Source organism: Lagenorhynchus albirostris, chromosome 1 (genome assembly GCF_949774975.1).
Source record: "Lagenorhynchus albirostris chromosome 1, mLagAlb1.1, whole genome shotgun sequence".
Lineage (NCBI taxonomy): Eukaryota > Metazoa > Chordata > Mammalia > Artiodactyla > Delphinidae > Lagenorhynchus > Lagenorhynchus albirostris.
In genome coordinates, this window is record NC_083095.1 from 7,801,933 (window position 1) to 7,826,682 (window position 24,750).

Genomic DNA, 24,750 nt, shown 5'->3' on the forward strand with positions numbered 1-24,750 from the left:
AGTAATTTTCACTTTAAACATTAGACCTTCTCTTGCTGAACATTTTCACAGCAAGTTGATCACAATTTGACATGCATACAATTTAGGAAGATTGATTCATTATACAATTGAAAAAATTCTTGAATTGCTATTGTCAAATAATGATTGTTCAGCTAAGGAGTTTTGATGTTCTGAAAGTAGCCTTATAAATCTACCCCACTGAATAAACTTGCAAAAATTTCAAAGCAAAATAAAAGTGATGCTTGTGATGGAGCGTGAATACACGCTCATTGTGCAAGTGACATCAAACGCTGATGCTACTCATCCATAAATACCAAATAATAGTCATTGATTTTTTTTTTTTTGGTATGAAGGGGTTGTGAAGGGATAGTGTCAGGTTGAAAAATTAACATTTATTGAATGTCTTCTAAGACGCTTTCACACTCATTAGCCACCTAAACAGAAGATACTCACGTCACTACATAGGGATATAGAGGAAGGAACCTTTAACTCAGAGATGTTAAACTACTTATCTGCAGTCATACAGCACGAAGCGGCTGAGTTACTCATCACGACCCTGATCAGCCTGACCCCAAAGCCCGTAGTTATCCTCCTCTCTACACCCCATGCTGCTATAAAAATACCCCAAATGAACTTTATTTTTCTGGTTATGAAAATAAATGCAGAAGCATCAGAAAAAATTGAAAGACAAAATTAGTCAAAAGGCAAAAGTTCATCCATAAACCAAACACCCATAAAGAGTCAATTCTCTTTCCAGTCTTTCTTCTGTGTTTCGTTATCATCATGATCACACTGTATCGGAGGACGAGGAATGGGTCCATTCACGAAACCTCAGGACAACTAGAAATGTACATTGTCTATGATTTTTCAGTGAAGAATTCAACATGCCGATTTTTTTTTTTTTTTTTTTTTTTTTTGCGGTACGCGGGCCTCTCACTGTTGCGGCCTCTCCCGTTGCGGAGCAACAGGCTCCGGACGCGCAGGCTCAGCGGCCGTGGCTCACGGGCCCAGCCGCTCCGCGGCATGTGGGATCCTCCCGGACCGGGGCACGAACCCGTGTCCCCTGCATCGGCAGGCGGACTCTCAACCACTGCACCACCAGGGAAGCCCAACAACATGCCGATTTTTAAATCTCCCGACCAGGGACTTCCCTGGCGGTCCACTGGTTGAGACTCCATGCTTCCACTGCAGGGGGCACGGGGTTCAATCCCACATGCTGCACAGTGCGGCCAAAAAAAAAAAAAAAATCTCCCCACTAAACTGGGCAGCAGAGTCTAGAGCCCATCTGAAATCCTAAACCAGGTGGGGTCCAAAAGGCAGAAGCAGCTCCAACTTCATGGCCTGGGCCGTGAGGTCTGGGTCCCTCTCCTGTTCATCCTATTCTATTTTTCACTGAGCTCCACCTACACCCCTCATACTTCCCTGACAATCCCCTGCCTTTTCTCCCCCAAACACAATGGAAAGTTAATTGAATGTTTTAGACCTTGGCAATATCAAAGAAATGAAAAGAACGTAGGTTTCAACCATATTTCAATAATAAGTGCATTAATTTTTACCTTTTAACTGACACTTGTACTAATTTCCTTAAATACTCTCTCTGCTTCTTTTTTGATCTGTCTGGCTTTGTTGGACTGATGATGAAGGCTTACTTCAAATGCAAAAAGATTAGCTCTCTTTTCCTTAATAGCACAATTACAGATTGTGTGATGTCTCCATCATGAAAGCGGGGACAGACTTTTAAAGTCACACGAGTTTATTACAAAAGTGGCGGTAAAAATTTTAATTACTGTACTCTACAAAAGATAGCAAAATTGCTCTGTCTACTGGCATTTAGGAATTGTTGTGGGGAAAATGGGAGAAGAGCATTTAGTAGGGTTTTCCCCCCTTTTAATTTGACTTGGGTCATTGTTTTAATAATGTGATACATTTTTAACCTGGAGCCCCAATTCCAGAGACCCTAAGTATATGAGAGTCTGGGAGAATGCAGAATAACTTTCCCCACGTAATATTCAAAATGAACTAGAAATGATAGCTCTTAAGTACTATTTGTGGCTTGCTACTTAAAGCCCAGGAAAAACAAAGAATAAACTCCTTTAATTTTGTCAAAAGCATACAATGTTTAAATTCAGCAGTGACTACAGTTCAAAAGACCAGATGTTCTTGTGTATTTATATAATTATTTTGCACAATATTTTACTACTGGCAAAAAAAAAAAATTCCAAACATATTGTTGTATTTGGAATTTCTGTGCTTGACAAAAAAGCTAGAGATTGCATTCTATTCAATTAATTCTAATTTTATTATAGCCAAAAAGAGAGAGAGAGAAGAAATAGAGAGACCATCATATTAGTCTTATACTAAATTAAGTCCGAGAATAAGAAGCAACTTTGATCCGAGACTAAAAAGCCTCAAGTCTAATGCATTCAGGTTCACAGGGGAGAAGCTGAAGCCGTTTGACCCATTGTCAGTCTCTTTTAAGATGAACATTTGTTAAATTCTAATGAAAAATGTTGCACTTAAGCTCTGGCTAAGAGACAATTAGTACTTCCCCCAATCCTGCCAAGACTCAAAAAAAAAAAAAAAAAAAAACCAGAATTTAAAAAGTAAAAGAAAAAAACACGAGGAATAAGCACTTTTAAAATAATCTTCTGGAAGATGCTATATTGTGATAAAATTAGATGCTTGCAACCAAATTACCTAAAACTAAGGAGCATCTGATTTATATTATATATGAATACTCAGGTGGGAAGTTACATGGGTTCCCCTAATGAAGGACTCTTCTGACAGTAAATTTATTATTTAAAAAAAAAAAAGCCTTCTCAATGAAAACTACTCACCTAAAAGGAACGATTCTGGAATATCATCATAGAATGAGTGTTCTATCATATAATGCAGTTATAATCCAATTTAGATTCTTACATTTCTAGCTTTCTAACTCTGTGTTCACATAGAGGATGAGTGTGAAAAATGTTATGGGCAGGTGGGGATGATCAAAACAAATATCACATCGTGGAAAGGGAGTGAAACCTTCTCTCATTTACTGTTACCCTGATTTAGTGACTATTTTTTTTCCTCATAGAGAAAAGAGAGAAGAAAGAAAGAGAAAGAGAGAAAACAAGAAGGAGAGCAGAGAGAAAAGGAAGGAAGAGAGGGAGGGAGGAAGGGAATGAAAGAGAAAAAACAAGAAAGAAAGAGAGAAAAGAAAGAGAAAAAAAGGAGGGAAAGAAGGAAGGAAGGAAAGAAGAGAGGGAAGAAGGAAGGAAATGAAAGAAAGAGAAAGAAAAATCAAGAAAGAGAGGAGAGAGAGAAAACAAGAAAGAGAAGAGACAGAGAAGGAGGGAAAGAAGGAAGGAAGGAAGGAAAGAAAGAAAGAAAACTTTACAAAAGCTTTGAGAGGCTCAGAGAACCTGTTTGGTTGAGAGAGCAAAAAAAAAAGAGATTGTGTAGCACCCTGTAGCTCACATGCGATTGTTCCATCTGAAGTAGTGAACGGGTGGGGACACTAGTTTGGACACTGGAGAGAGCTTTCTTTGGAGGAAGGTAGCATTTTGGCCTTCAGACTGGTGAATTGGACTAAACCCCTTTGTCAACCGTACTGAACGATGTTCAGAACAGGATTTTTCTCTTTGCCATTTTGGCTCTTAGGTGCTGGTCTCACTTACCCTCAGTATTACATGGAGACCGTTGACGTCATAACACTCTGCAGAGGGTGGTGTATTGTAGGACCATCCCCCCAGGAAGACTGGGATTTTGTTACCCTTCCTCATGGCTGTCTCCTAGATGCTGGCCACAGAGGAGGCTCACTGAGTAATTAGTGATTCAACACATACCTACACTGCAGAGAAAGAGATGGCATAGACATCATCCTATCTGGAAAAATCATCCCCTAAAAATGGCTGTGCCTGTAACGTAAGACAACCCCCTCCCTGGGATAGGTGAAAGAAAGTTCCCTTGGAGAGCCTTTCAGCATTTCATTACAGTGGAGAATAGCTGGCCTTCTTCCCTGGCCTCAGAAAGTCTCGCACAGATGCCCCAGAGACAGGGTAACCCTGACAGCATCTTGCTGAACCTGGACCCTCCCTGGCGCCCCCTCTCCTGGATTAATAACCGTGGCTGTGCCTGTTCCCACGCCCGCACTCTTCCGTTAGCAGTTTGTGCTTGGTGGGGAAAGATGGGGAGGCAGGTGACTTACTCCTTGCCAAAACAGCGAATGTGTGACACCGCAAGAAAGACACCCTCAGGAGCAGTTGCTAGTTTATTTTAAGTGCCCCCTGAGTTTTTAATTTATCTAGAAAAATAAATAGATAAATCCGAGGCGCTCCCCGACAACCCAGCCCAGCGCTGAGTCTGCCGGTGGCGCGGAAGGTTTCCGGGCGGCAGCAGCTGCCGCCAGTGAGAGGTGTCACAGTGTTCAGTCAACAAAGCAGGGCGAGCGCTAACTATTCCTGTTGCATTAGAATAGGATCTATCACATTTGTGTAGCGCTGACCTTTCCTTTCCCGAAATTGGCTGCTGACACACACGCTAATTTTTTTTTTTCTTTCCTCTTCCAATCGTCTGCGATTCCAAACAGTACTGCAGGCTTCTCCAAGCCTGGATTCAAGTTTGGAATGCAATCTATCTAGTTTAGAAATTCATTATCCAAAGTGAGGAGCCCGGCAAACATTATAGTTTCATAACTATGCAGATTTTGTTTATTTAAACATTTTTTTATTACACTTCGTGTTTTCCTAAATTGGGTCATCATTTTAATATAATTGGAATCTGATGTGTGTCCTGTTTTCCTTAAAAGCCATCTGGTTCATTTTTGACTTTCAGAAACCAAATTGTTTGTGGGAATATCAGGCCTCGCTCACTGTTCCTTTTGAACCAACTCACAGTTTCGGGGTGTCAGACCAAGGGAGCCCAAGGCCATTTTGGGAGGGCTCCCTGTGACCCACTCTCATAAAGAGTTTCCAACCTGGACAGCTAAGAGGGGACCCACACTGTGAAAATCTATGGGAAACCTGAGAAAGCAGCATTCAACTGAAGAGAATAGACAGTCCATTGGGCACCTTCTTAGATGGAAGTCAAACGACTAACAATGACCAAGGTGGCTAAGAACACGAAATGTGGCTCCAATATTTTGATCTCTCACCAGATGGCGAGCTCCCTGAGGGTAGGAGCCTTAGGCTCTGCAGATCCTCTGCTCCATCTTTCGTAGGACTGGGCACCTAATAGCTGCTGAGGATGTATTTGTTGAGTGATGGGGATCCCAGAAACCCAAATTATAATAAAGTAGTGTGGTGTATTAGCTATCTGTTGCCACATAACAAATTACTCCAAAACTTAGTGATGTAAAACAGAACATATTTTTTGTTTTGTTTTGTTTGTTTTTTTTGCAGTACATGGGCCTCTCCCTGTTGTGGCCTCTCCCGTTGCGGAGCACAGGCTCCGGACGCGCAGGCTCAGCAGCTGTGGCTCACGGGCCCAGCCGCTCCGCGGCATGTGGGATCCTCCCAGACCGGGGCATGAACCCGTGTCCCCTGCATCGGCAGGAGGACTCTCAACCACTGCGCCACCAGGGAAGCCCAGAACATATTTATTTTTTATCCCACAGTTTCTATGGAGCCAGGAATCCAGACATGGCTTAGCTGGGTCTCCCAGCCCAGGTTTTCTACAAAGGCAGTCAAGGTGTCTGAAGACTTAACCTGGGCAGGATCTTCCAAGTTCTCAGTTCCTTGCCGGGTGTTGAACTGGGAGCCTCCCTCAGTTCCGGGCCAGGTGGACCCTTCCACGGGGCAGCCCCCAATATGGCAACTGGCTTCATCTTAGCCAGCCAGTGGAGGCAAGGGACATGCCAGCAAGATGGAAGTCGCAGTCCTCTACAACCTGATCTCAGACATAACATCCCATCCCTCTGCTGTCCTCTGCTGGTAAGGAGAGCATCACGAGGTCCAGCCCACACTGGAGGGGAGGGGATTACACAAGGGCGTGAGTCACAGGGAGTCCTGCCAAGCTGCTGGTCTACCATATGTGTGTAGATATCAGTGCTATAGGTCAGGTTTAAATAACAAATCCAACAAGGCAGCCGAGCCTATATTCGACATAAAAAATTAAATGTAACGACTTCATTTTTTAAAGTTGTACCGCCTACTAAATGCTCCTTGGTATCATTCCCCTACTCATTTATTGAGGGATATGGTGGAGAATAAGACCAACATTTGTTCCAAAGTTTACCTGTAATATAAGTTTTTTAAAGTTACAAATGTAATTTGTGTATCATTCCTTTGACCAACAGACCTATATTCAACTCACCCTAAAGCAGAGGAGAATTCCACGTTAGTTAACTGCCACCGGCTGTGTTCTGGGGTGACTTAGGTCAGACCCCGCTCTGCAGGCTGACTCATCACCTGTCTAGGAGCAAGTGTCATGCTCTCATCCTCAGTGTGCTCACTTGGAACTGAGTATAACATGCACCACCCTTAAAGGGCAGTTGTCAGAATGGTATGAGCCAAAAGGTTGTTTCTAAAACTGTAGGTCACAACTCCTATGTGAATCTGAAATCAGTTTAGCGCAAGTGTCTGCAAACTCTTTCTTAAAGGGCTCGATAGTACTTATTTAGGCTTGGCGGGTATAATGGTGTCTGTCGCAACTCTGCTCGTGACCGGCAAAAGCCGTCACAGAGAACGCATGCATGCATGGGTGCGGCTGTGTCCCCATAAAACTTTACTAACAAAAACAGGAGTCAGGCTGGATTTGCCCCAGGGCCATGAGTTGCCGACCCCTCATTCAGTGGGTGACAACTAGCATTTTTTAAAATTAAATAGAATGGAAATATCAATGTGCATTTCACATAGGACCCATGAGTATAGTTTTTAAAGTTTTGGTTTCAGCAGCAGTAGAGATATAGATATGGCTGTGGCTATACACACACGTATCACTTCCTGGGTTGAAATGTAAAACATGTTTATTTCTGCAGTGTGATTTTAAAAAAAGAACAAGGAAGCCACTAAGTGAACGCGTGTGACGTACTTGGTGTGGCACCTGGCCCATACCACACGCTGAATAAATGTGAGTCACCATTAAAATGCTATGCTGTGTATCCAGAAAAGATGGGAACTAATTCGAAAAGATCCATGCACCCCAGTGTTCGCAGCAGCGCTGTTTACAATAGCCAGGACATGGAAGCAACCTAAATGCCCATCGACAGATGAATGGATAAAGAAGATGTGGTACATATATACAATGGAATATTACTCAGCCATAAGAAGGAATGAAATTGTGCCATTTGCAGAGACGTGGATGGAACTAGAGACTGTCATACAGAGTGAAGTAAGTCAGACAAAGGCAAATATCATATGATATCACTTATATGTGGAATCTAATAAAAAATGCTACAAGTGAATTTATTTACAAAAGAGAAATAGACTCACATAGAGAACAAATTTACGGTCAACAAAGGAAAAGCGGGGGTGATAAATTAGGAGTTTGGGATTAACAAATGCACACTATTATATATAAAATAGATAAACAAGAAGGTCTTACTGTATAGCACAGGAAACTATATTCAATATCTTATGATAACTTATAATGGAAAAGACTCTGAAAAAGAATATATATATTTACATATATATGTACACATAACTGAATCACTTTGCTTACACCAGATGCTAATACAACATTGTAAATCAACTATACTTCAATTTAAAATAAAGAAATAAATAAATACAATGCTGTGCTGTTGGTAATGGGGGTCATATAGAAATGAGTTGCAGCCATGTCCTCGAGGAGAGCATAATCTGAGAAAAATCAGTAATTGTGAGACCAGCCCTCCCGGAGGCTAATTGTGGGGCAAAGCAATGAAAGAGGCAAGATATGTACATTTGTAACACAGCAGTGACACTCACAGTTGTGAGTGTCTGTTAAGCTTCCGGGGAGCCCAGAGGAAGGACTGCGTTCTCCTGACTGAGAAAGAGATGGACCCCAATCTAGATTTTTTTTTTTTTTTTTGCGGTTCGTGGGCCTCTCACTGTTGTGGCCCCTCCCATTGCGGAGCACAGGCTTCGGTCGTGCAGGCTCAGTGGCCATGGCTCACGGGCCCAGCCGCTCCGTGGCATGCGGGATCTTCCCGGACCGGGGCACGAACCCATGTGCCCTGCATCGGCAGGCAGACTCTCAACCACTGAGCCACCAGGGAAGCCCCCCAATCTAGATTTGAAAGATTGAGAGGATATGGATATTCAGTTCTGCAAATGTAATAAAATCAGTTGGCTGTAGTGAGTTGAATTCTCTCTGAGAATTGTGGTTATTAAAGTATTCATTCATTCATCTGCAAATGTTTATTGAGCAACTATTATATGTCAAGTGCTGTTCTGGTACCAGAGATAGGGTAGTAACTGCAACAAAACTTCTACCCTGTGGAGTTTACATTGTAGTGGGAGAGACAGAAAATAAATAAACAAATGTATGTATAGATAGTGCCAAGTGTTAATACTAGCTGTAAAATAGGGTAAGAACAGAGTGACAGGGAATTGGAGGGACATTTGAGAGACATGTGACTGAAGGAAAGGAGTGAGCCTGTGAATTCCTGGGAGGAGCGTTCCAGGCAAGGAATAGCCACTGCAAAGACCCTGAGTTGGGCACGAGTTTGGTGTGAATGGAAAGAGCAGGGCTCCACCACCTAGTTCTGTGTGAAGGTGAGAAGAGTGGCCTTTGACTTCCAGAACCAGGCAGCCTACCTCGGCACAAGGGTTGGCTCCTCTCTTGATTCTTGGTCCACGATCTGAGATTAAGGATGAGTGCCCATCTTTGGTCTGACGGTTAAACAGTCTCAAGAAAGGGGAGAAATCTGGACGGGAGCAGGAATCTTGCTTTTTGTCTCCATTTACTCTAGGAACCATCATTGTAAATGATTAAATAAACAAATCTGAAAACACTGACTGTGGATTTTGACCAATACCTCCCTCCACGCAGAAGGTCCTTTGAGGATGTCTTAGCAGGAGCTCTCCCTGTAGAGACCCTGTGGGCATTTCAGAGTTACACGATTTTCTCTTTTTCTTCGTGCTTATACAAATGCCTTATGGAAGGTTTTCTTTTCTTCAAGATAAGTGTGTCTTCATAATTAGCACTTATAACCTATGTGTTATTCATGTTTTCTCCCTCATTCATTTCATTACTATTTGAATGCACTTTAACTTGAATGGTATATTTTGAGAGTATCGGGGAGAAGTGGAATTCTAGTTGGAATCTCCCCTTCTTGTGAGGCTGCTTTCCCCCCAGCACCATGCTCAAACAGTACAGACATAAACACATACACAAACGCACACACGTGCACCCATATGTATATCCACAATCAGGTCTGATCTTGAAGCCTCTCTTTGCCTGCATCTGTGTTATGGTAATTGACCCACAGAGGAGAATGATGTAATTTTAACGTCCAAAAGGAAACAAAGTATTTGTTCTGTCAATCGACCAACTGTGACTCTGGCCCTATCATGTGCCAGGTACTTTTAGGAAGTTCACATACTGGCAAGGAAGTCCAGATCCAGAGGGCATATTGGATAGAACGTTCCCAGGGCTTCAGCAGTTTACAGGTCTCCTGAGAGGTGTGTTTTCACGTGGGACACTTGGGCAACAGTACAGTAAGTGCCAGGCTATCAAAATCTGCATCTACTATTTCTGAGCATCTCCTATGCTCAACCAAATTCTCAAGCTTTTCCTATGCATGACCTCATTTACCACCACCCACGCCCCCCCGCCATTCAGCCTGTGAAGCAAGCACTCTGATCCCATTCTACAGATGGGGAGATGAGGACTTGCGGCTGCATCATTTGACCTGTCATCATCTCAGTTTTATTGAGCATACAGTTTAGGATCTGGAGTCAGCCTGATTTTGCATTCCAACTCCTGAACTTCCTAGCTATATGCTTGGCAAGTTGCTTACCTTTGTTTATTCATCTGTAAAATGTGTATGATAATAGTACCTTCTTATGACAGAGACTACTAGTTCCCTATCAAGTGTCCAACCTTGTTATCCTTACTTACTGAACCCTGGGGTTACTGGAGACAGCAATGAGCCTAGCCCCTCTTGCAGACAGGGATGGCCAAAGAGATTTAGGTGAACATCATCAGATGGGGCTTCTGGGGGAAACTTTTCAAAGGACCCAACTCGTCTGGGAGGTTCACCCTCTTCCCTTTGTTCTAGTTTCCCTCCTGCTGCCTACAATGTGGGCATGATGGCTAGGGATACAGCCGCCATCTTGCAACCACGAAGCAGCCTTAAAGATGGAAGTAATGAGCTAAGGATGGCAGAGTGGAAAGTTGGAAAGATTCTGGGTCACCACTGGACCCAGAAACTGGAAAGATCTAATGTCAAATCACCATAGCAGCCCTGTGGTGTTCATGTAATATAAAAGAAAAAGAACAGCTAAATGATTTAAGCCACTGTTATTTGGGGTTGCTAACAACTGAGTAAAGTTCCTAGTTGATAAAATACCTTATAGGTTTGTTGACATAATGTACAAAATAATGTACTTTTTTGTCTCTGTGCTACATACTCCATAAATCGAAGATTTCATTGTTGTTGCTATTAGGTGCTTATAAAGGCAGAGTCTGTATTTTAAGAGGATCTCAAAAAATCATCTGTGCCTCTTACTTTTCCTCCCATTTTATGAATGAAACAAGCAAGATCCAGAGAGGCAAAGGGACTCACTAGTGGACAGCTGTGATTGTGGGGAGGCAGTAGAGTGAGGGTGAGCTTGGATGGGATGCTGGTTTCTCACCTTCAGGCAATGACTTTCTCATCATGCATTTTCACCTTCATTTATCCCCAATCCAAAACAGAAAAAGACGAAACATGTCTATTTGGGACCCAGATTAAGATGTAAGTCACTTTCAGCTCAACAATGGCGTAGGGCTTGTTATTTTATAGGGCTATGACCTTAACCCATGGCTGTCAACCATGGCCTTTTCCATGGCCTTGGAGTGTTTCAAGGAACCAAAAAGGGCAGACTACCCAAGAGCTTACAGGGAGGGAAACAGGGATTTTTGGCTGCAGTACAGTTATAGTTTTAGATTGTACTGGGGGTAATTAGAGCTTGAACTTGGATGGAGAACTCATGGCTGGATTCTGTGGCATGTAATCAGCACTGTGGCCTGCCAAGAGACCTGGGGTAAAGAGGAATGGCACAGTGGAAGGTGGAGAATGATTCCACAGATACAGCCTAGAGGCTGGTTAATGGAAGGACAAGGAGTGGATGAAGGATGGAGCAAGACAACTGAGAACATGTAGGCTTGTCAAAAGGGGGAAAAATCAACCTGCCTGGAGCAGAAAAACAAAGCAAAAACCCACAAATGCCAGTTATAGCAGTAATTCCAAGTGTACCCTTTAATTCAAAATTTAAATAAAGAAATATTCACTTTCAAACTAGTAATTTTTGCATGGCACGTTACGTTTACAAAGTGCTTTATATGCTCTCACTCAAGCACGGTAGCAATATTACTCCCATTTTGCAAAGAGACAAGTGACTGTCAGAGACCCTAAATGATTTGCTCTGGGTCTCCCAGCTAGTAAGGGAGCCAGTGGGGATGTATTCCTGGGTCTTCTAACTCACTGCTTGGCCTGGCCAATAGACAGGGTTTCCCCAGACACTGGCTTGAGAAAATGCTAACACCAGATATGGAGACACCAACCAGTGCTCGGACTTCTAGTGATTTGATGTAGCACAGAATGGCATGGAAGTGAAAGGTCAAATCGGGGGAACAAATGAAGAGGAGGCAAGGTTTGGATGGGGGTTAGGGTTATCGTTTAGAATAAAATGTCTCATGGTTGCTGTAAGAAAGTGGAAGAGTGGTCAAAATGTTTCCACATGGGCATTAAAGCCTCTGGGGAAGAGACTTTCCAGACCTCCTCCCCTCTGCCCACCCAGAACTAACCCACCATCATGGTGCAACTCAGCAACCCCCAATGCCTGCCTGATTATCCCAGAACATAAGGCTCCTATTCCCTGAAGTGTAACTGCATGAAGATACATATAATATCTCTTAATTGTGGGCTATCTCTTTCTATTTTGCAAATTAATATTGGGTCTATTGCCATTCCATAAGGAAAGGCACGAATCTGAATCCACCATGTTGGAATTCCAACTTCATGACCAGGAGATTTTGCAATGTTTGGTCTGAAAAATGGAGCATTTATTTATTTATTTTGTTATTTTCCATTATGTTTTATCACAGAGTGTGGACTATAGTCCCCTGTGCTATACAGTAGGACCTTGTTGTTTATCAATTCTATATATAATAGTTTGTATCTGTTAATCCCAAACTCCCACTCCATTCCTCTCCCACCCTGCCCTTGGCAACCACAAGTCTTGTTCTCAATGTCTGTTTCTGTTTCGTAAAAGTTCCCTTGTGTCTTATTTTAGATTCCACATACAAGAAATATCATATGGTATTTGTCTTTCTCTTCCTGACTTACCTTCACTTAATATGATAATATCTAGTTCTATCCATGTTGCTACAAATGACATTATTTCATTCTTTTTTATGGCTGAGTAGTATTCCATTGCATATATGTACTACATCCATTCTTCTGTCTATGGACATTGAGGTTGTTTCCATGTCTTGGCTACTGTGAATAGTGCGGCTATGAGCATAGGGGTGCATGTATCTTTTTGAATTATATTTTTGTGCAGATATATGCCCGGGAGTGAGATTGCTGGGTCATATGGCAACTCTAAAAATGGAACATTTAAAGTCCACTTTATGGAATTGTGGTCACTGAATTAGAAAATAGAAAATTCCTAACACAGCACCTGACGTGGAGCAGCATTTGGAATTTCCATCTTTAGATCTTTCTCACTAGATGCTTGTGAGGATAAAATAAAATACCAGCTCCAACTAAAGGGATGTATTACTGAAGGAGACTCAGAGGTATTTGCTGCCAGTTCTCAGGATCTGACAAGTCTGACAAGTCGTTTGTAATTTATTCATTCTTCAAAACAAACATGTTTTCCTTTAAACATGTTAATCTTAAAATGTCTTAAAATATTTATAACATTTGCTGGTCTTATCACTCCTTGGACTCTAGCCCACTGAAAATTTCTAAGTTCAAAAAATACTTTAAATAAAGTCCACTAGTGGTTGAAAATTGGAAACAAACAAAATAGCAAAAAAAGTTAAGTATAGTTTGATAAGTTTGCACAGTGAAATACTAGAGTGTTGATTAGAAACTTCATGGAGAGAGACCTATAATGACATAGGCAAATATGATGCAATCATACAAGATGTGTGTGGTGTGTGTGTGTATATTCTAACATCTGTATGTAACTCATGTATTTTAAGAATAAATTAAAGATCCAATCACATTGGTAAGCTTAGAAGTTCTTCTAAATGTGAAACTGTACTTAATAAAACTTTTTTGTAAAAATAAAGCATATACAAATGTACACATGAATATAAATAATCAAAAATAGAGGAAAAATTAAACTCTTAAATATAAAATAATTAAGGAATTCATTATAAGTGATTATGATGTAGACAAAATATTGTGCATGTTGCAGAATAATATTAATACTTCAAAATACTGTATACAATATATTCAGTACAAAGAGTGGGTTACAAAGCAAGGCATACAATAGGGTCCATATACTTTTTAAAGAATTCTTAGTTTTATATAAACACAGAAGAAGTTGTTATAGCCCTGAATAGATGAAGGAGTGATAAGTGAATGGTGGGATCATAAGTGATTTTATTTCCTTCATGCTTTTTTGAGTTCACCAATAGGCTCTGTCAACATGTGTTTCTTTGGAATCAGAAAAAAACAAAAACAAACAAACAAAAAACTCTAATTAATACCACATAATTGTTGATGTTGTTCACCAGGAATTTCCCATGCTCCCACTTCTATCACGTGGTAGGTTGGCACTCCTTGGCCACTTGGGGCTGAGAAAAGCCATATGAATTGTTCTGGCCAGTGAATTGTGCATGGAAGTGAGGCAGGGCACTTCCGGGTTAAGCATTTAATTACCAGTGTTAGACCCTGTAGAGCTCTTTTTCCCTTTGGCGTAACCATCAAATTGGCTACTGACATTGATTTGCTCCATCAACCAGCCCTCCTGAGTGGTTGCCAGGGCCAGAGCCCCTCTACAGGTCTGTGATAGAAAAGAGCACAAGGCAGAAGTAAAGTTAGGTTGAGTTCAACCACTGATGTTTGGGGATTTCCTTGTTTGTTATCCATTCTATCCTGACTGGTACAAATATAGATGGGAAAATGGCTGGGAGCATAATCACCAAAACTGTCAACGTTCGTTGTCTTTATGTAGTAAGATCAGTAGATTTTTTTCTTCTTTTTCTTTCTGTGTTTCCCTGTTATCTATAATATGTTTTTCTTTTTCATTGAAAAATAATCCAATCAACTCTACAAATAAAATGAGACATCACTGCAAGACAATATTACAAGTTTGTCCTTTTCTTAGGAAATTTGGTGGATTGCTGCTGATTCCACCCTATTCTTTCACTTACTCCCCTGGAGCAGGTGGGCTACCTGAGGTGGGCAAGGAAGACCTATGGGGCCTGGTTCTGCTCATTCACTGTGGCAGGAAGTGAGGTGGAGCCTCCAGGTGGGGTTTTGAGAAACCTGAAAAGTGCAGGTGGGGGAGGTAAGACTTGGTCCGTGCTCAGAGCAAAGAATTTGGGTCAACTCCTCTGAATTTATTTTAAGGAACAAAATACTTTTCAGAGTGAGTTTGAACACAATCATACAAGTCTAATATTTGGGATCCAGCCTCCTGCCACTTCCTATCCACTAAGTCATGCCCTTCAACATCTTTGACTCTGCCGTGAGCCCTTCCTGAGATGTTCCTGGGATGCCAGTTTTGGAACATAATGGTATTTATCTGTATGGAGATCCTGAGATATAGAAGAAAGTACAGAGGGTGGAACCAGGTGGGCCTGGTTCGGATCTTGTAACCGAACAGGACGCCATGGGGACCTTCCTGGCACAGGCCTTCCCCCATACCCTCTGCTTTAGCTCCTCTCTGAAGTACCTAGATAATAGTAATTGATGCACATTTCCTGAGTTGTTTTGCAGATGTGAAAACACCCCACTAAATGGAAGATGTTAACTACTTGATGACCATGAGTGCATTGTCCCGGGCCTTCTGGAGCCTAAGGATTGATAATGTGAACCCCTGTGACACCATGTTCCCTCATCATCAGCCAATCAGAGAACTGTGCACGATCTGATCACCTACCCTGAGACACCACCCACCCCGACCTGGCCTTTAAAAGTGCTTTGCTGAAACCCTTCAGGGAGCCCGAGGCTCTTTAGGGCATGAGTCACCTCGTCTCCTTGCACGGCCTTGCAATAAACATTTCTCTGCTCCAAACTCCGATGTTTCAGTTTGTTTGTTTCTCCTCACTGTGCGTTGGGCACACGAACTTGTGTTAACAATCTCAGCTCAGCTGGTTACCACTTGGAGGCAAGGGGCTCAGGACAACCCCGCCCCACAGTGGAATTCGTGCAGTTAGTATAAGATGCTGTCTCTGGCGAGAGTGGCCCAGTCACTGGGATTCCAGATGCAAACACCTAGAAGATCTTAGGGCTGGAACTTGAAGAATGAACACTTAAGAGAGAAATCAGTAAAGGCATTCCTGGTGGGGGAGAAAGCATGAACAAAGTTTTAAATGCCTAAAGAAACATAAGGCAGAAGGGACCACTTGGACAAATATCTGAGAAAATGCAGAATCCAATCTCAATAGAAATGGTTCATTCAGTCTTTTGTAGGTGATAGAAAGCAATGATCGATATCAATCCCTATCAATATTTGCTGTAACTACATACGATTAATTATGTTTCTGATTCACCAAATATTTCTTGAGTACCTCCTCTGTGCCAGGCATCCGCAAACTACTACTCTCTATTCCTCCCCTTCTACTTTTGTATGAAATAAATGTATTTCACAAGGAAAATTTATATCACCACCATAGAGGAAAAGCCACATCCTTGTCATTCATCAGAGGCTATCAGAAAAACAAATACAATTGAAAAGACAAAAGCCTCGTATTCCCATGAGATGCCATTGCCCGAAGCAGGTTCTGAGCCCAAGATCTCACCACCTCTGTTAAAAAATGAAGTTTAGCAAGTGCTAGAGAAATGCTGAAGATCTACTGGCACCGTACAAGCCCTTTATCTTTAATCGAATCAGAGAGGTGGGGAAAGATTTGACCAAGAAATAGTGCAACCCTTCTGTGATAAATGGTGTTTATGTTCTGAAATGATCCGGGTCAAACATGGAACACACTTCAGGGAAAATCAAAATAGGAAATCATAGTTCTTGCTAGGGTTTCAATGAACATCCAATTGCTGCATTAATTCTACGGCCATCACACCCCCATTGCCTGATTAAAGCATGACCCTAAGAGGTAGCAAATACAATTATGTCCATTCGACAGGTGAGTCTTTTTATTTTTTTAGCAGCACCCCGTGACATGCGGGATCTTAATTCCCCGACCAGGGATTGAACACCTGCAGTGGAAGCACGGAGTCTTAACCACCAACGAAGTTCCAAAGTTAGTCTTTGTTGTTGTTGTTGTGAATTTATAATCAATTTGTATAGACTTTTATTCTGATACTTTATCAAAAATATCAGATACATAACAAAGCAAAGGTATAGTAAAATGAGCCCCTGTGTAACTGTCACCAAGTTTCAGATTTCTAGCATTCTTTTTTTTTGGGAGGGGGTATAGTTATTTTACAATGTTGTGTTAGTTTCTACTATACAGCAAAGTGGAGTTCCCTGTGCTATACAGCAGGTTCTCACTAGTTATCTATTTTATACATATTAGTGTATGGATGTTAATCCCAATCTCCCAATTCATCCCACCCCCCTTTTCCCCCCTTGGTGTTCATATGTTTGTTCTCTATGTCTGTGTCTCTATTTCTGCCTTGCAAACAGGTTCATCTGTACCATTTTTCTAGATTCCACATACATGCGTTAAGATACAATATTTGTTTTTCTCTTTCTGACTTACTTCACTGTGTATGACAGTCTCTAGGTCCATCCACGTCTCTACAAATGCCCCAGTTTTGTTCCCTTTTATGGCTGAGTAATATTCCATTGTATATACGTACCATCTCTTCTTTATCCATTTGTCTGTCGATGGACATTTAGGTTGCTTCCATGACCTGGCTATTGTAAATAGTGCTGCAGTGAACATTGGGGTGCATGTGTCTTTTTGAATTATGGTTTTCTCTGTGTGTATGCCCAGGAGTACGATTGCTGGGTCATACGGTAATTCTATTTTTAGTTTTTTAAGGAATCTCCATACTGTTCTCCATGGTGGCTGTATCAATTTACATTCCCACCAACACCCCGTTCAGCGTTAAAGTTCGTAGATTTTTTGATGATGGCCATTCTGACTGGTGTGAGGTGATACCTCATTGTAGTTTTGATTTGCATTTCTCTAATAATTAGTGATGTTGAGCATCTTTTCATGTGCCTCTTGGCCATCTGTATGTCTTCTGTGGTGAAATGTCTATTTAGGTTTTCTGCCCACTTTTGAATATATATATATATATATATATATATATATTTCAATATTGAGCTGCATAAGCTGTTTGTATATCTTGGAGATTAATCCTTTGTCCATTGATTCGTTGCAAATATTTTCTCCCATTCTAAGGGTTGTCTTTTCGTCTTGTTTACGGTTTCCTGTGCAAAAGCTTTTAAGATTCATTAGGTCCCATTTGTTCATTTTTGGTTTTATTTCCATTACTCTAGGAAGTGGGTCAGAAAAGATCTTGCTGTGACTTATGTCAAAGAATGTTCTTCCTGTTTTCCTCTAAGAGTTTTACAGTGTCCGGTCTTACATTTAGGCCTCTAATCCATTTTGAGTGTATTTTTGTGTATGGTGTTAGGGAGTGCTCTAATTTCATTCGTTTACATGTAGCTGTGCAGTTTTCCCAGCACTATTTATTGAAGGTGAGTCTTAATAAGATGGCCTGATGGCACATAACTTGCAAGCATTAGGGTCAGGATTTGAATTCAGATCTATCCATTGACCCATGATACCTTCTCTTTGTCATCATGACTTTTTATTGGGAAATCATGTAATGGCTAGGCTGATAAGCAATTTTCTATTTTCTCCAAATAAAATCAATTTTCCACACAGTAGATAGCAGCATCACACTCCAGAAACAGAACCTGTCTTTCCTGAAATAAAAAACCATCAAGCCATTTCCCTTCCTTTCCCCAAACACTCTGCATTGCGATATATCTATGCATCCCTTCGGGTGCTCAAGTTTCTCAGTTTGGTATTAAAGAGAGAGACCAACAGTCGGAGGAGCTGGGAGGGAAAGGGTTAAACATTTTATTATTCTTGCCACATTTGTAGTAAATTGTGTAATAGTTTTCATGTCTTAATTACTTAAATTTTATATTGAGCTATAGTGATATTATCTCTCTTTTTGTCTCTCCACAATTGTATTTTATAATAGCTTTTATTAGAACCTACACGAGAGGAATTTAAAATGAACACATCATTGCTGTTCGTCATGCAGTATAGAAAAGAGAGCACTTCTCTGATATTTGGCATGAAAAGCACTTTCCTTTGTATTTTATGACACATTGCAAGTTATATTAGGTGAGGACATATTTTGAACAGAATGGTAACTAAGGGAGACCACTGAACTTCTTTTTTCTGCTTTTAGTAGCTTCCTTGGTGAAGAAGTTTGGGGGAATTCAGTATATCAAGAAAAACTCCCCCACGAAAGCATCACCTAATTATAGTAAAATGCAAATGATATATACATATTTTTTTAACTGAGATTCTCTTTTAGAAAAAAATGGACGTGGTCTACATATTAGAGAATTATTGGGAAATTGGGTGTTAAATTACAATATCGGATTTCATCTGTTAATGCAGCAACTACGTTTATTTTTTTTTAATCCAGTAGTTACTATTACGTGCAGCAAATTGCCCAAATTGTGTCCTACTCTGGCTCCTTTTAAAAGGCTGTGATCTCCCCAATATGGAATTTTCAAAATAAACCAGTAACTTGTATTCTAAGAAATGTAGCATGGGCTTCAGTGCAGAGATGAAAACAGGTTTTGTTTGGTTTTTCTTTACCTGTCTCCCCCAGTTTGTTTTTTTTTTTAACCAAGTATAAAGGAATCCGTAAACCAAAAAGTCTCTTGCATATAGAAGCTCAAATACAAAAGGGAAAAATCTCAACAAAGGATGCAGCGGGTACTTGAGAGTGACGGCTATAGAAATAAATGTGAAGAAATATTATAGATGCATATTTAATATTGTTGTGTTTATTGCTTCATTTATAAAAGTCAACCAGCTAGAAACTGTGAATGAATAAACTCCTCACAGGATATAAGTTAGATACAGTGTAAAGTGTACCTTAACTCTTACAATTCCCCAGGCAATTAATTTAGAAAATCAGTGCTTCATTATAATGAATGGGGTTCTGGCTGGAAGGAAAAAATGCAAAGGCAATAGGTATTTATTCTTGACCGGTGTCCGTTCCTGCCTTTTCAGTTACTGCCCTCCCCCAAATAATTCTTCTTTCAGACCCAGCTCACGTTACCTCCTCTGTGAAGCCCATTGGAATTCCTTTGGATACAACTACTCTCTCCCTATTTTGGCCGCCTCTGTGCTCTGAGTCTCAAGACAGGCTAGCTCTAGATCCATAACAGGCAGCCCTGCTCTTCCACTAAGTGGGTCCTTTCTGAGGAAGGACCTTGTGTGATCATGTTTATATTCACAGCACCTAGTCCATTTCCTCTCTCACACTGAACGCTTAAAAACGATGCTGGTAGCCTGCAGTTGAAGATTGCCAATGAAATGTCCCCTGCTCAGTACAGGGCTAGGTTTGCAACCCAATCCCAGAGTGATTAATACACTGCCTCTGCCCTCAAGAAAGGTCAAACTCTATCAATTAAATAAGTTATAAAACAATTAGAGAGACATAAGATGATAAAGTACAAATTTGAGGTGACATGTTAGACTTTTTAAAATCATCCGAGAAACTCAAGGGATTGGACTCTATGGGGGCGGTGTTCCAAGATGAGAATAATAATCCTGTATATTAATTACTCCATAGGGCTGGGCCCCATGTATATTTCTGGGAAAGTTGTGTTTTCTTATTCAACAGTCAGATGGTCACCATGTTTCACATAAGACGATATTTTACATGGAAGGCAGGCAGGGAGGGAGGAAGGAAGGAAGGAAGGAAGGAAGGAAGGAAGGAAGGAAGGAAGGATGGAAGGGGAAAAGAGGAAGGGGAAAAAATACAAAAACATTAGACTCCTGTCTTCTTTACAAGTATCTTTCCATGATTTTCCAATTACCAACTCAAATTCATTTCCTGATGCTAATTCTTTTTCAATTTGCAACACAGCATTCTCCCTTTACTGGGATGAGCCCTCTTTCCAAATCATTGTAACCCCAGGCTGGCCAGGGCAGGTCTTCCTTCGTCTCTCCAGACCAGTCCCACACTTCCTTCCCTGCTCTCCGTAAATCACCGACCATCGAAGAGCTTTTTGCCTCTGAGATTTGGTTCTTTTCGCTATCACTCCCCACTCCTCGCCCGCACTCCCACCCCCCTTCAGTCCATTTTTATTTCTCTCCTCTTTTTATTAACATGTCCACACTGTTACTCAACATAAAGGGTTTCTGGAGGAACTCCTTTCTCCACATTTGTTTGGGTGTTATATGGATGTTCAGAATGGAGATCAAGAGGCACAAAAATAGATTTTGTTGATTTATGAGACCTCGCTGTTTTCAATTCCCCATCAGTATGGGCAGGCACGATGCCGTCAAGAAATGAAGCATCTGCTTCCCCGACGTTTCATTTGTGAACTTTAGCACCAGATGTAAATCATTCATAAAATCCCAAAGTTTTGGAAGGTACTCATGCCTCGTTTTCATAAGCGTATTCTCCACGTACTGTACTCCGTGCTTTCTCTCATTTGTTACAAATGGTAGGAGCAGAATTTTAATGACGACTGGAAATAAATTTTCTGCAGCAGGGGAAAAAAAACCCAAAACCAGGTAGTTCTGGAAACCCTAGCAGGCACTCCTTGTTCGTAGGAGTTCTAGAAACAAAAAGGTGTCTAATTAAGTTATCACAACCTCACATCACCACCTATAAAGGACCTTAAGGGAGGTAAGATATATTGGGGGGGGGGGTCATCAGATCTGTGTTAATAAAGAATCTCTCAAAGGCAACTGGAAAGAGCATGTGCTTCCGGTTGAGCAGTGACCTCATCGGTGTTCTTGGCCATACCCTTCACATCCCCATGACTGCGTTCAGACACTGAAATACATTTACTGAGCATCTGAGTAAGACACAATTTCTCCTTCCAAGATATTCATAGTCTTGCTGGAGGGAGGGGGTGATGGGGAGGGGGGAAGGGGAGGGAGACCAACATGCACATCAACCACCACACTCTGGAGTGGTGTGGTGGACCACTTCTCTCAGTCTGCCCTTCCATCTTCTGGAAAGAGCAAATCCATCTCCCAGAGGGGAGGGGTCATCTTCTGGGCAAGGAAAGGGCAGCTGCCCCACGCAAGTTCAGATAACCTGTGGAATAGAATGATGCAAGAGAGAAAAGTGTCAAAACCAACGTATCCCAACACTGGCAGCTCCTGCGGCAGCATCCCCTGGAGTGGCCCCCATTCCATGCCCTTCCAATCAACTCTCTTGCATGAAAGTCATCTAGAGTCAATTTTGGTCATTTGCCTCTACGATATCCTTATGGATATCTCTGGAAAACACTGCGATTATTAAGGAAGGTACAGGGTTCAAGGAGAGCGCAGAGTAGGGAGTGATCAATTTTGTCTAGATAAGGGGGGAGGAAGCTATCAGAGAAGGCTTCACGGAGGAGGTGATGTTCAAAAGACTATTAAAGGAAAGATAGGAGCGCAAAAGATGTACTTCAAACTCCTTTACCAAATACAGACCAAAGCTGGGAGGCTAAGGGCTCTGGCTTTAATTATTAGAGGGACATAAATCCACCAGTCAGTGTCTCCTGAACACATTCTTAGTATGAGGTATCATACAAAATGCAAATTCTTTTCTTAAATCCTCTCAACTCTGCCTAGAATCACACAACTAGAGACTCCCAAGTTCTAGCTCTTTGGTCTGTACCAACTGCCTTTCTTGCTCCCTCTTCAGAAGGAATGCTCCATTTGATTTCTTCCAAAAAGAAATTCTCCAATTCCAGAAATTTACCCTATAATGATTGTGAGGGTACGGGGAGGTTCCCGTGTGACTCATCCTTGACAATCTCTCTCTTACAGAGATGAGAATAAATGGCAAGCATATGTGGAGAACGGAGATACCATTTGGAATTTCGACAATAACATTTTCTTGTTGCTTTTAGGTCAGCGGGAAAGAGAGGACCCTGGGGATCCTACATTTAATAGCTGGATTGAAATTTTAATGTGAATACTTCTTTTATCTCTTCAAGAATTCATCCATTCACTCCTTTATGCATCCATTTGCTCCTTTATCAATCAACTCATTCATTCTTGGAGGTATTCTTTAAAGACTCATTAACTTATAGGAGAGTCATGTTACAGAAACATAATGAAAAGCAGATTGACTTTTCTCTCTGAAATTTCAAAGAGGTGAGATTCTAAGTAGAAAATATGTTTGTCTGAGCGTCCTGAGATCTGGATTCAAGTGCCAACACTACAACTTAACTAGCTGTAGTAACTAGTCCCTCTGCCCCGGGTTCCTCTCCTTCAATCCGGAATCATCATCTCCGCTCTACTCGCTCCAGAAGGCTGTCAGAAGGACTAAATGAACTGAGGGAGCCAACAGTCATTTGTTTGGTCAAAACTCTGGTCAATTACATGATACTATTGCTATCACCTGGGTTCTGGCCTCCAGCCACTGGGAAGACATATGAGCTTATAAAAGTCATTTCCACTCTCTGTACCCCCTTTCCCTCTTCTGGGATATGAAAGGGGCAGAGGGGTGGAATACCCTAATACAAATATTCTTTCCCACTCAAAACATTTGTGACTCTCTACAGTGATTTTTCACTGTATATTTCAAGAGGTGTGATTCAAGACATTGGTCCACTTGACTAGTTTATTGAAGACTTGTCATAGGGGTGTTCCCCTTGCCCACTGCACCTCTGTACCACCTGAAACTTCTGATGGGACATATAGGGCAAGCAATCGACCCTACACATGTTCTAATGATCTTTCGCCTTGCCAATGTCTGTGTCAGGCTAAAGGGATGATGGCCCCTGACCAAGGGCCAATGATGCCCAGATAGCGAATTTATGTCCAACCTTAGAAATGATTAGTCAATGCCCTTGTCCCATGAACTTCTCCTCCCTGCAAAATAGAACACTGTGCATGACTTTCCTCCAGGTCTGATGTCTTGCTTGCCTGTGTCTTCTTCCCTAAGACAGCCATTCATGTCCAGCCTCTGCATCTCTCTCTCACTCACTTTTTAAATATGAATAAGGGCAGCTCACCCCTTTGGAGTGCTAACTCCCTGTCTGCTGCTCTGCTGAGAGCTTCACCGGCCTCATCTCACTGAATTTTTACAAGAACATTATGTTGAAGGTCCTAATACTTTTCATAGTGGAGCCTGGTGGAACCAAACCAGACCTAGAATCTAATTCTTAACCATGGGGCTCGATTTGCTACCACTGAAAATACATTTTCCCTGTATTTTTTTCTCCTCTGTCGGTTTCCATCCTCTCATTTACACACCCACGTGCACACGTGCACACATACCCATATGTGTGTTGCAAGCAGATAAGAAAATGGAAGGGGCTGCCCCCCAACCAGTCTTGAAACTTTGATCACGTCACGTGCCTTCTCTCAGCCTTAATTCCCAATATCAGTGTCTTTAAAATAATGTCACTGTATCTCCTTTAGACCTGAACGCTTAGCTCCTTCTTCAGTTTAAGAAAAATTTCTCCTAACATCTTCATGATAACTTCTATTTCTACGGTTGTGTTTTTTTTTCCCTAAAATGTGTGATAAGTGATCTTTTTCTCCGTTACCATACTAATCATACACTCTCTCGGCATTCTTACCTTTTTTCTTTTATTTCTTCACCCTAGGAGGATTCTCAAGTTCAGTGTCCATGTCTCTGGTCCAAATTCTTTCATGTCCATTTTCTGTTTTCTACCCTAAAATCAATGTAGATTTTTCTCCTCCTACTCCATTTGTATTTCCTTACATTCTTTTCTTATTTCACCTCTCTATTTTTGCCTCTTTGTCGTCATGTCAGCTGGTTGTGGTTTTTTCTTGAGGCCTTTTGCCCTTTTTCTAGAGGTCTTGTCTTCCTTGGGGTATTAAGTATTTTTGAACATTTTTTAAAAATTGGCCAACAAGAAAGAAAATTGTCCCGGATGTCCTAAAGCCACCAGAGATGAGCGTTTATTTTATCTTTTGCACGGACACAGAATCTCTGGTAGAGCCGTGTGTGTGTTTTGCAAAATGGGGAAAGATGAAGCTATGACTTTCCAAAGAGGAGGGAACCACTGACTTCCATGTCCCGTCTGGTTGAGTCAGGCTCCTAGGTGGCTGCTGTCACCTCCGTCACCACCCACTCCTCTCGGTGCCCACATTCTGTCTTCCTCCAAGAAGATCCCGCTCTGGAGGACTCGCTGTTCCGGAGGAAGAGTAAGGATGCTCAGCAGCGGGCGACTTCACAGGAAGCTTGGCAGCCTGCCACCCAAGCCACAGCGCAGGGACTTTAGATGTCAAGGTTTGGGAACTAAA